Below are 13,703 nucleotides of genomic sequence, written 5' to 3'. Positions count from 1 at the left end.
GTGGCTGGGTGGCGCCTGTGGGGAGAGACCCTGGTCGGAGCGGGTGGCATCAGGGCGGATGATCCACAATGGAGCGTGGTACATCATCTCTCACTGGTGGGCCTCCACCAGCAGTCTCTAAGCAATCTAGGTCTAACCTCAATGGGAAGAAATACTATCTGAGATCATTTGCCTCCCTCACCACACCATGGGAGGAATGCATGGCTAAACACAGCAGTGGAGATTATTCACCCCAGTACCTTGTCTGTACGTGGGTTGATGGTGAATCTTTTATGCCAACCAAGCCCCAGTTTTTTGTGGAACATTTAGAGGACAAGTTCGGAGAGGTGGAGGGCTTGTCCAAAATGCACTCTGGGTCAGTTCTCATCAAAACAGCATCCTCTGCCCAGTCACGGAGGTTGCTCAATTGTGATAAGTTAGGTGATGTTTCGTCACCATCACTCCCCATAACAGTTTGAACATGGTCCAGGGTATTATGTTCCACAGGGATCTTCTTCTGCAGTCGGACGATGAACTACATGCCAACCTAGAACGACGAGGTGTTCACTTCCTCCGCCGCATCCACCGGGGTCCGAGGGATAATCAGCTAGCCACCGGCGCCTTCATCTTGGCCTTCGATGGTGACGTCTTACCCGAAAAGTTCAAGGTCATGGTTTACCGCTGTGATGTGAAACCATATATCCCTCCTCCAATGCGGTGTTTTAAGTGCTGGAAGTTGGGGCACATGTCCTCCCGCTGTTCTTCCGCCATCACATGTCGAGAGTGTGGATTTCCTTCGCATCCCAATACTCCATGTGCTCCGCCTCTAATTTGCGTTAACTGTGGAGAACACCATTCCCCCTGCTCGCTGGACTGTAGGATATTCCAGAAAGAACGGAAGATAATGGAATATAAGACCCTAGACCGCCTGACCTACTCTGAGGTGAGATGGAAATATGAGACGCTCCATCCTGTGCCAATGATGTCGACCTACGCTGCTGCTGAACGACGGTTCTCCCATCTCCTCTGTCGTCCCGTCCAGTTGGATCTATGATTAGTCAAAATCCACCAGCCCCCTTCATTGTGGGGGGCACTTCACATGCTGTTGCTCCTGCTCCATCTACTTCAGGAGCAACACCCCCACAACCATTGGGGACATCAGTTCCCCATTCCCAGCCGGAGAAGAGTAAGACTTCTTCGGCTACTCTCGCCGGGAAGGGTTCCCTTGGGGACCTCCCTTCACAAGTTGCGACCAGTGGAAAAGCGGACACCCGCAAGTGGCAGAAACCACCACCAGCCCCAGGTCGCAGGGCCTCACGGTCGTCTGTCTGTCCCTGAGACTGAGCCTGTAAAGCACTCCAAGCCTGAACCACCGAAGGCTCAGCGAGAGAAGCAGAAAAAGAAGAAAGTCCCCTAGAATAACGACATTGCGGTGGCACCCGTCCCACCGCTACCTACAAGCTCTGCGTCTGAGGACGAGGTGGAGATTCTGGCGTCCGCTGAGGATCTTGATCTCGCCGGTCCCTCAGACACCATGGATAGCACTAGCACAGGTGCTCCATCAGGGGCAGCAGGTGCCCAGCGGCGTAATCTGCCTTCCCAGTCCCTTCACGCCTTTCTCAGCCATGGACAATATCATCCTCCAGTGGAACTGTAGCGGTTTCTTCCACCATCTAGATGAGCTCCGACAACTTATCAGCCTTTACCATTTCTTCTGCACTGCTCTTCAGGAAACTTGGTTTCCAGCAATGGGAACCCCCGCCCTCTGTGGCTATCGGGGCTACGATAAGAACCGGGCAGCTTATGAAAGGGTGTCTGGTGGCGTCTGCATCTATGTCCATAACTCTCTTCACAGCGAGTCTGTCCCTCGACAAACAGCTTCAGAGGCTGTCACTGTTCGGGTGTGGACGCCACAGGCTGTTACCGTCTACCGTCTTTACCTTCCACCGGACGGTGATGTTGCGCAACATGTCCTGGCTGCGCTGGTAGCCCAATTGCCGCCACCTTTCTTGTTACTTGAACTCCCAGAACCCTCTGTGGGGTGGGTCAGTGGCAACAGGTCGAGGCGCCACCGTTGAGCATTTATTGGCGCAGATGCATCTTTCGATTTTAAATGATGGTGCCTTCACACACTTCAGTATGATGCATGGCACATACTCTGCCATTGACCTTTCGAACTGCAGCCCTAGCCTCTTACCGCCTATCCAATGAAGTGTGCATGATGACCTGTGTGGTAGTGACCACTTTCCAATCTTTCTGTCACTGCCACAGCGTCAGTCTTCTCTTCGCCCTTGCAGGTGGGCTATGAATAAGGCTGACTGGGAATTGTTCTCCTCCACTGCCGCTATTGTGCCTCTCTCTAATGATGACATTGATGCGGTGGTTCACTCGGTCACCACCGGCATCGTTACTGCCGCCTAATCTTCCATTCCCCTGTTCTTCTGGGTACCCTCGGCGGAGGGCTGTGCCTTGGTGGTCGCCTGAGATCGCTAAAGCAATTAAAGATCGCCGAAGGACGCTCCAGCGTCTCAAGCGATATCCCTCCATAGAACACGTTATCGCCTTCAAACGGCTGCGTGCGCGAACCCGCCGCCTTATCCGCCAACGCAAGCAGGAGTGCTGGGAGCGGTATGTGTCCACCATTGGCCTCCATGTTACTCCATCGCAGGTCTGGGCCGAGATTCGACGCCTCTATGGCTATCGGACCCCTGTCACCGTCCCTGCGCTCTCACTGAATGGAGCAGTTTGTACTGACTCTGACGTAATTGCCAACCGCTTGGAAGAGCATTTTGCTCTGAGTTCCCCTTCTTCCAATTACCCACTGTCCTTCCACTCTATTAAAGAGCGGATGGAAAGTTGGAGACTTTCATTTCGCACCCACCATCCTGAATCGGACAATGTTCCATTCAGTGAGTGGGAATTTCACAGTCCCCTAGCCCCTTGTCCTGATACAGCTCCTGGGCCAAATCGCATCCACTGTCAGATGCTAAAACACCTTTCACTGGACTGCCAGCGGCGCCTCCTCGACCTTTACAACCTTATTTGGGTCGAGGGTGAGTTTCCGTCGCAGTGGCGGGAAAGCGTTGTTATCCCCGTTTTGAAACCTGGCAAGAACCCTTTGGAGGTGGACAGCTACCGCCCCATTAGCCTCACCAATGTTCTTTGCCAGTTTCTAGAAAGGGTGGTGAGCCGACGGTTGAGTTGGGTACTCGAGTCACAGGGCCTTCTGGCTCCGGCTCAGAGTGGGTTCCGTAAAGGCCGCTCGGCCGCCGACAATCTGGTGAGCCTGGAGTCGGCCATCCGTACTGCCTTTGCCCGCCGTTAGCACCTGGTCGCTGTGTTTTAAGACATGCGGAAGGCGTGCGATAAGACATGGCGTCATCACATCCCTTCTACGCTTCATGGATGGGTTGTTCCCGGTCCAATGCCGATTTTCTTACGAAATTTTCTGTCGCATCGAACGTTCCGCGTGCAAGTCGCAGCCTCACATAGCTCCTCCCGAGTTCAGGAGAACGGGGTGCCACAGGGATCTGTTTTAAGTGTCTGCCTGTTTTAAATAGCAATTAACGGGCTCGCTGCCGCAGTGGGAACGTCTGTCTCCGCGTCCTTGTATGCTGACGACTTCTGCCTTTACTATAGCTCTATTGGCATTGCAGCCGCTGAACGTCAGCTTCAGGGCGCTATCCGCAAGGCGCAGTCTAGGGCTGTAGCGCATGGCTTTCAGTTTTCGGCTGCCAAGACCTGCGTTTCCATTTCTGCCGGCGATGCACTGTTCACCTGGAGCTGCGGCTTTATCTTGCCGGCGAACTTCTTGCTGTGGTGGAGACACATAGGTTTTTGGGTGTAGTTTTTGATGCCCAGTTGACTTGGCTGCCTCATGTTCGGTATCTTAAACAAATGTGCTGGCGGCACCTAATGCTCTGAGATGCCTGAGCCACACCAGTCTACTCCCTTACGGCTCTACCAGGCATTAATCCAGCCCTGTCTGGATTATGGGAGCCTGGATTATGGTTCGGCATCCCCTTCTGCGTTGGGGGTGCTGGACTCACTCCTACATAGCGAGATACAGCTTGCCACTGGTGCCTTCCGGACCAGCCCTGTGGACAACATACTCGTGGAGGCGGCTGTCCCTCCACTGCGGTTATGACGCCAACGTTTGCTGGCCGCTTACGCTGCCCATGTTTTTAGCTTGCCCGGGCATCCAAATTATCGTCTTCTGTTCCCGCAATCGGTCGTCCATCTGCCAGAACGTCGGCCCCGTTCAGGTTGTACGATGACGGTCCTCGTCAAAGAGCTTCTCTCCGGGCTTGGGGTTTTCCCTGTTCCACCTCCTTTCCTGGCCCCTTTGCGTACACCCCCATGGTGTGTTCCTCGCCCTTACATTCGGCTCGAATTAGCACAGGGCCCGAAGGACTCAGTTCCTCCGGAAGCCTTCCGCTGCCGCTTTTATTCCATCCTGGCCACGTATCAGGGCTCTGGCGTTGTTTACACTGACGACTCGATGGATGCTGGTCGTGTCGGCTATGCTCTGACTCTAGGGGACCAATATGAACAACATTCATTGCCAGCTGGCTGCAGCGTTTTTACTGCTGAGCTGGTCGCCATCTTTCGTGTCATAGAGTATATCCGCTCCTGCTCAGGTGAGTCCTTCGTTATCTGTAGCGACTCCCTGAGCAGTTTAGGAGCTATCGACCAGTGTTTCCCTCGTTATCGTCTGGTGATGGCTGCCCGGGAGTCCCTGCATACTCTTGCCCGTTGCGGCCGTTATGTGGTCTTTGTGTGGACCCCAGGCCATGTTGGGATACCTGGCAATGAATATGTAGACCGCCTGGCGAAAGGGCCACCTGTAAACCATCTCTGGACATTGGCCTCCCGGAGACGGATTTGCGAGGGATCGTACGCCGCAAAATTTTCGAACTTTGGGACACTGAATGGCACGCCCTGCCTTCACGAAACAAACTTCGGGCCATCAAGGAGCCTGCTGGTGTGTGGCGCTCCTCCTTGCGGGTCTCTCGCAAGGAGTCTGTTGTCCTCTGCCGTCTGAGCATTGGGCACACATGGATGACGCACGGCCACCTATTGCGTCGTGAGGAAAGCCTTTATGTCGCTGCGGCTCCGTTTTCACGGTGGTCCACATTTTATTGGAGTGTCCACTTTTATCTGTGCTCAGGTAGACGTTCGCACTGCCTGACAGGCTCCCTGCCATTTTAACAGATGACTATGCCATGGTGGACTTAGTTTTGCGTCTTATTCAGGCAGGGATTTTTTATCATTTAATCTGAGTGTTTTTTATGTCATTTTTGTTTTGATTCTGGCCTTTGGCCTACATTTTTAGACTGAGTTTTTAATGTGTTCACGGTGGTTGGCTTTTCCTTTTTTATCTCTATGGTCGGCCAACCACCGTCACACTTTGTGTGATTTTAAATTGTTTTGTCTGATCTCTGTCAGAGTCTGTCAGAGGGACCGATGACCGTAGCAGTCTGGTCCCTTTAACCCCCACAAACCAACCCAACCTCTCCTGTATTGGGGCCCATCTTTCCCCTTCTGATATATACTACTAACACTTCCTGTCAATCTCAATTTTTAGACGAGTGTATTCCTTGCCTTCTGCTTCATATGTTGCATTTTTGTATTTCCTCCTTCCACCCATTAAATTCAATGTCTCTTGTGTTACCCAAGGATATCTACTAGCTCTCGTCTTTTTACCTATTTGATACTCTGTTGCCATCCGCTTGCTTAGCTGGGTGGTAACGAGGTTGCCTCTCGTGCAAGCGGGCCCGGGTGCGGTTCCCGGCCGGGTGGAGATTTTCTCCGCTTGTGGACTAGGTGTTGTGTTTTTCTCATCATAATTTCATTCTCATCACCGGCGCGAAAGTCGCCTAATGTGGCGTCGACTGAAATAAGACTTGCACTTGGCGTCGAACTTTACCTGATGGGGCCTCCCGGACAACAATGCCATAGGCTCATTTTCGTTTTTTTACTCTGGTGCCCTCACTATTTCATCTCTTAAAGCTATCCATTCTTCGTCTGCCGTATTCCTTTCCCCTGTTCTTTTGAATAGTTTCTTAATGCTCCCTCTGAAACTCTCAAGAACATCTAGTTCTTTAAGTTTATCCGGATCCCATCTTCTTAAATTCCTAACTTTTTCCAGTTTTTCAGTTTTACTGTACAGCTCATAACCAAAAAACTGTAACCACAGTCCACATAGGTCGCTGAAAATCCCTTACTAATTAAAATTTGTTTCCGAAATGTCTGTCTTACCATTATACAATCAATCTGAAACCTCTCGGTATCTCCAGGTCTTTTCCAGGTACCATAACCTCTTACACGATTCTTAAACCAAGTGTTAGCTATGATTAAATCATTGTCTGTACAGAATTCTACCAGGAGACGTCACCTTTCTTTCCTTTCCGCTAGTCCATATTCACTATACTATACTATTTTTCCTTTTTTTCCTTTTCCTACTATCGAATTCCAATTCCCCATGACTATTGAATTTTCACCATCCTTAACTACTTCAGTAATTTCTTTTATCTCATAACACATTTCTTCAGTCATCTCATTGTCTTCGGAGCCTGCTGGCATGTAAACTTCTACTACTGAGGTAGGTGTTAGCTTCGTGTCTGTCTTGGCTACCATAATGCGTTCACTATGCTGTTCATAGTAGCTTACCCACGTTCCTACTTTTTTATTCATCACTAAACCTTCTCCTGCATTACCCCTATTATGTAACATTAACCTATATACTTCCTTTTTTAAATTTTGCAACCTACCTGCCTGATTAAATAATCAGACGTTCCACGGTCCAATCCTTAAGACGCGGGGTTATTTCTCCTGATAACGACATCCTCCTGAGAGCTCCCTGGAGATCCAAATGGGGGATTATCTTACCTCCGGAATATTTATGCAAGAGGATACGATTATCACGTTGCGTTGCATGTCCTCGGGAAAAATTACGGCTGTATTTTCCCCTTGCTTTCAGTCGTTCGCAGTACCAGCACAGCAATGCTGTTTTGCTTGATGTTACGAGGGCAGATCAGTCCACCATCGAGAGGGTTTCCCCTGCAAACACTGAAAATGCTGCTGCCCCTCTCAGGAACCACACGTTTCTTTGGTCTATCAACAGATACCTCTCCGTTGTACTTGCACCTAAGGTGCAACTATTTGTATGGCTAGGACACGTAAGTCTCCCCAACAACGGCAAGGAACATTATGATTCAAGGGGAAGGGAGGGAGCAGGCACAAATAATTTGAGGGAAATTGAGGAATACAGAAATACAAGTCGATTAGGAAGGAAATAAATAGGAAGTGGAAAGAAGCTAAAAATAAATGGCTGTATGAAATACGTGCAGAAATCGGAAAAGAAATGATTGTCGGAAACACTGACTCAGCATAGAGAAAAGTCAAAACATAGTTAGAAAGAGTACACTGAATGAATGTTTGAGTGGAAAGATTTGTCTGATGCAATAGATGAAGAAACAGAAGTTGATGTGGAAGATATAGGGGATCCAGTAGTAGAAGCAGAAAGGTTTGAAAAACGTACGATCCAGTAAGGCAGGAGGGATAGATAATATCGATCAGAATATCTAAAATCATTGGAGGAAGTGGTAAGAAAACGACTATTGACGTTGGTGTGTAGAATGTATGAGTCTAGCGATAAAGCATTTGACTTTCAGAAAAATATCGTCCAGCCTATTCCGATGACTTGAAGATTTGCCAAGTGCGAGAATTATCGCACAATGAGCTTAACAGCTCATACAGTCAAGCTTCTGGCGAGGATAATATACAGAAGAATTGGAAATAAGATTGAGGAACTATTAGATGACGATAAGTTTTGGTTCAGGAAAGGTAAAGGTACAAGAGAGTCATTTCTGACCTTAGGGTACAAAATGTAAACATGACTGAAGAGAAATGAAGACGCGTTCATTGGATTTTTCGACGCTGGGAAAGCGTTCAACAAAATCAAATAATTCAAAAAGTGGGAAATTCTGAGGAACAGATAGGTAAGCTATAGGGTGAGACGGGAAATTTGCAACATGTACAAGAGCCAAGATGGAATAATAAGAGTGCAAGACGAAGAACGAAGTGCTCGGAATAAAATAGATGTAAGACAGGTCGTAGGCGTTGGGCCTTACTGTTCAATCTGTACATCTAAGAAGCAGTGATGGAAATAAAAGAAAAGTTCAGAGGTGGAATTAAAATTCAAGGTGGAAGTATGTCAGCGATGCGATTCGCCGATGACAGTACTATCCTCAGTGAAAGTGAAGAAGAATTACGAGATCTGCTGAATGAAATGAACAGTCTACTGAGTACAGAATATGAACTGAGAGTAAAACGAGTAAAGACGAGAGTAATGAGAATCAGCAGAAATAAGAACAGCTTGAAACTTGACATTATCGTTGATGGTCCCGAAGTAGATGAAGTTAAAGAATTATGCTAGCTAGAAAATGAAATAATCCATAACAGACGAAACTAGGAGGACATCAAGGTCAGACTAGGGCTGCAAAAAGGGCATTCCTGGCCAAGAACAGTCTACTGGTATCAAACATAGGCCTTAACTTGAGGAAGAAATTTCTTAGAATTTACCTTTGGAACATTTAATTGTATTGTATTTTATTGAACTGGGGAACTAGAAACGGCGGAGAGGCTTCGTCCCAACGTATCCCTCAGTGGTTCACAACCCCACAACAGGCGACAGCAGTCCATTCATCCCATCGCCGCCCCACACCGATCCCAGGGTTATTGTGCGCCTACCAGGTACCCAAGTTACTAACAGTTTACTTCCTTTCTTTTCACGCTGTTAGTTCTTCCTCTTCATCATTATGAACAAAAATCTGTCATATATCCTTCTTCTCTATTCAAAACTAAAAAGAGACAAAAAAAGGGTCCGGTTGTAACCAAAGACATACTAATTGAATAGTTAAGCAATCGATCATAGACTATACTTATGTATAACAAAAGATAACATGCAGCAAAAGTTTGAAAAACATGCACAGGACCTAGACTATAAGACCTAACTAATATCATCATCCATACAGGCAGAAGAACACCATGTAAACGACATACGGAAACTTTTTATTTGTAGTATGAAACACAAAGAAATTACATACACAAATATAAAGAGAAAACAATCCTCTATATGTCTTTAGTTAGCTAGCTTGCAGCTGACACAGAGGAAGAGGACGACGCCAAACCAAGTAAGGGGCACAATTAGAATAAACAATACGTAACGGTCCGGAGACGATAAGATTAATCTCTATTAGCAACATTTGGTAGATAGTCTGCGAGTGATTACAAGCAGGGATGAGTTTTCCACGCAATAAATATATATTTAGGCTAGGATGAGTCCAGCCACATTTAAAATATTGATGAAAGAGTTTTGTATCGAGCACAGAAGTCGACCACTCGTATATGATGATAGGGAATAGGAAGGCAATAGGCAACTTGAGATTCTGCCACACACATTAGTAGGCGAAGTATTTCCGCCGAAGGATTATTATTAATTGTATCATGACACAGAAATGTTTCCCACTCAGCTAATGAACACAAAACGTGCAACTCACGTAAGACACAGGCAATAATAAGTAGTGAGACGCAAATACATAAAGCACATGGAAAAAAATTGTTACATTCATAGTGTTTACACGTTTGAGCAGCAAAGTCTATAATAAGCTACGAGTGAAATACAGCAGCAGGATTTGTTTCACTACTTTTCTCTGTTATCACCATCTAGGGTATGTTCGGTTCTCTCAAAAGGCCTGTGAATCTTGTTTGAATGCCTAGTTAAGTTATCGAATAAAATGAAAATAAAACCTGAAATACAAAATGGAATTTTCAGTACATAGATATAAGATAGCGGTGCGTCGAGCGCCAGTATTAAACTGAATGAAAGTGATTACTGACTGCCGGCCGCGGTGGTCTCGCGGTTCTAGGGGCGCAGTCCGGAACCGCGCGACTGCTACGGTCGCAGGTTCGAATCCTGCCTCGGGCAAGGATGTGTGTGATGTCCTTAGGTTAGTTAGGTTTAAGTAGTTCTAAGTTCTAGGGGACTGATGACCACAGCTGTTAAGTCCCATAGTGCTCAGAGCCATTTGAACCATTTGATTACTGACTACGATGAGTCACGCCTGATGCGTAACAGCAAAATATTAACAGGCAGTGCGAGTGTGCACTGACCGATGAGTTAAGGTTATGAACACTACCCATGTAAGGAAACAATTCAAATGGAAGCCCCGGAGTCACCATAACAGTAACAAAGGCTTTGTAAATATTGTAGAATTATTTTCAATGTTATATTGTGTATACTGTAAAACTATGTAGCATCTATGTATCAATATTACGTAAGGACACTTATATGCTGATATCATTTGGAGTATTTCTGAGCTGTGTGATAGCGTACAACATAAATGGACAGCATAGTGCTGGCATAACTAAACAAAAATTTGAATATTTTTAAGTAAAAGTGGATGGTATAGCACCAAAGATAGATACAAATTTATGAGTGTTATTTGGTAAAAGTGGACAGGAATGAGCCGATATTAGCTGCGAAACGCGTGTTGTGTATAGATGGATGGCACTGCGCTGGAGAAATATATTGTTTAGTTCCTATCATATGTTGTTGTTGTTGTTGTAGTCTTCAGTTCTGAGACTGGTTTGATACAGCTCTCCATGCTACTCTATCCTGTGCAATCTTCTTCATATCCCAGTACCTACTGTAGCCTACATCCTTCTGAATCGGCTTAGTGTATTCATCTCTTGGTCTCCTTCTACGATTTTTACTCTCCACGCTGTCCTCCAGTACTAAATTGGTGATCCCTTGATGTCTCAGAACATGTCCAACCAACCGATCCCTTCTTCTAGTCAAATTGTGCCACATATCCCTCTTCTCCCCAATTCTATTCACTAGCTCCTCATTAGTTATGTGATATATCCATCTAAGCTTCAGCATTCTTCTGTAGCACCACATTTCGAAATCTTGGATTCTCTTCTTGTCCAAACTATTTATCGTCCATGTTTCACTTCCATACATGGCTACACTCCATACAAATACTTTCAGAAACGACTTCCTGACACTTAAATCAATACTCGATGTTAACAAATTTCTCTTCTTCAGAAACGCTTTCCTTGCCATTGCCAGTCTACATTTCATATCCTCTCTACTTATATAAACATCAATAAGTGTAGTGAGTGTTTATGAGGAGAATTAATTTCGCAGGTGCCAATGTTTACAGTTGAGTAAGCAGACTAAGGAAAATTTAAAGGACAGCTATATGCTGAAAATCATAATCGATATTTTGTAGCAAGAAGTTCATGACGTAATGTGCGCTTAATTAAGGTTTTATGATAGAATTAGGAGGAGAAAGAATATGTTTATAATTAGTAAGTCAATGGTTTTGGTTATTGGGGTAATATTTTAGGAACAAAGTTTATCTAGTATTTTCTTAAAGCATTTTTATGGAGGAGAGAGTAGAGGAGCTACTAAGACAATGGAAACTTTAAATTTTTATTTAAATTTTGGGCAAAATTTTCTCATTTACAAACTTGTTAGTTGTCTTTGAGAAAACGCCAATTTTGGAAATAAAAACGCTTAACTTCTCTTATTAATTATTTACATACTTTCATTGTATTTAACCCAGTTTTCAGTATGGCAATCACTCATGGTTACCCTACGAGATTATCGTTTTTTTAATTAAATTTCACTACTTATGAGAAATATAAGAATTACGATATTCCAACCGAAGTGCTTCGGATACTTTCGGGTTGCTTTGGCGCACCTGGGAGACAAAGTACTTCGGCTGCGGTAGTCGGAACGTTTCGGGGATTCTTCAGTGCCGGACATCTCGGTTTCGTGTGTTATAGAAGAACGGACGTGTAACTACGTTTCGGTCGTTCAGGGTAATGGACATGTACTCTATATCGGAAGTTGTCATGAAAGTTACCGTGCAATTAAGAAAGTAATATTATGTGTTGTGAAAGACAGTATAAAATGTGCGGTCATTTAAAATATAACAAAACAGGATACAGTAATGATGAGAGGCGATGCCTACCATTATGATGCCTACCATTACTGTCAGTACTACAGATCACGCACCTGGGCAAGTGGCATCCCATAAAATGCATAGTCACAGGTTCAAGATGGCAGCATAGTAGCGTCCGCTGAAGAAGATCCCAGGACCGACGAGCTGTCTTCTGCACTGAGGACACAACTTTAGAAGACGACAGGTTGGTGGAAAGAACGGTTAGGGATTCTTATTCAATCTCTCCAGATAAGAGCAGCTTCCAGATCTGACGTCTAAAAGACACGCATAAATTATAATACACAAACGTATAAATAAAGCTGCTTCTCGTGTTAACAACGCGATTTTGTAAACGTATCTGTTGTAACGACTCTAATTAGGCCTATTGACAGCTAATGTTTTCGACTACAGCCCTTTGCACTTCGCAGTCGAAAGCTGTCAAAGGCGCTGCCAGGCATTATGGATTTCCTTAAGGTGACTCGACTGTAGATGTGTCTTAGAAATCAACAACTTCGTGTATGATGAGAACTTTTTCACGCATTTCGTTGTTTATGGCGTCATATCTCCCGAAATATGATAGGTAGGTGGTTCTTACCCAGACAGAGATAGATAGCTGTACCAAATTTGGTTAAAATAGGTCCAACTGTGTAGGAGGACATGTGGAACATGCATACATACATACATACATACGTTTTTATAAAGTGTTTGGATTATATAACTTCAAGATTGCTGTTTGTTTCTGGCCTCAACAACAGTCGCTACTAGTGTTGGAGTGTGACTCACGGAGAATCGCTGTTTAAATGCGAGTCTGAGAAGGTATGTGCTGTTGGTGGCAGTCTGCAGTGGTATGATGGATTTATTACCCTTAATGTTCCAGTATGATATGTATTACGTGTGGAGTTGTCAGTGTTTTAGTGGTCCATACTGCTTAAAGAAATCTGTCATAATGTAGACTTATGTTTGGTGGAAATGATCGGAACCGGTCAGGATAAATTCACTCCCGCGGCATCATCTAATTTAATTCGACTACATTCCCCTACCTTTGTTTTACATTTGCCTCTCCTTAAGACAGTAATAATTTTGTTCAGCTGATATTAGAAGTCCGCTCCTGTCATTCACAGAATAAAAATGTCATCATCAAGCCAGAAAGTTTTTATTTCTTCCCCCTGAGCCTTAACTCCTTCTTTAAATTTTTGGTATTTTCGTTCACTGATTGCTGAACGTCTAAATGGAATACAATTCTGGACAGGCTACAAACCTGTCTCACTTCCTTCTCAACTACTGGTTCTGTTTCATGTCTTTCAGCTTTTACAACTGCACTCTGGTTTCTGTACAAATTAATCTTTCGCTCTATTTTATCACATCTGCTTTCAGAATTGCAAAGGGTGCAGCCCAGTTAATATTGTCAAAACTGTCTCTAAATCTGCAAGTGCTGTAAACGAAAGTCTGCTTTTCATCAGCCCATATGCGGCGGTACGTCGTGGGGTTAGAATTGTCAGGCGAGTTTTTTACTTCTCCGGAACTCAAACTAAACACATCCAAGGTCGGCTTCTGCCACTTTTTCCATACTTCTCAGTACAGGGCGTTTCAGAGTATTTGGATAGTAGACTAATTTTGTTAGAGACATGCTGACTGGAAGTTCCTGGCATTGCTGGGTGTCTTTCATAACCAATTATGCCCCTGAGAGGTGTCGACGCGCAGGCATTC

The sequence above is a fragment of the Schistocerca cancellata genome, chromosome 6, assembly GCF_023864275.1.
Source record: "Schistocerca cancellata isolate TAMUIC-IGC-003103 chromosome 6, iqSchCanc2.1, whole genome shotgun sequence".
Lineage (NCBI taxonomy): Eukaryota > Metazoa > Arthropoda > Insecta > Orthoptera > Acrididae > Schistocerca > Schistocerca cancellata.
Note: the sequence above shows the minus strand (reverse complement) of the source record.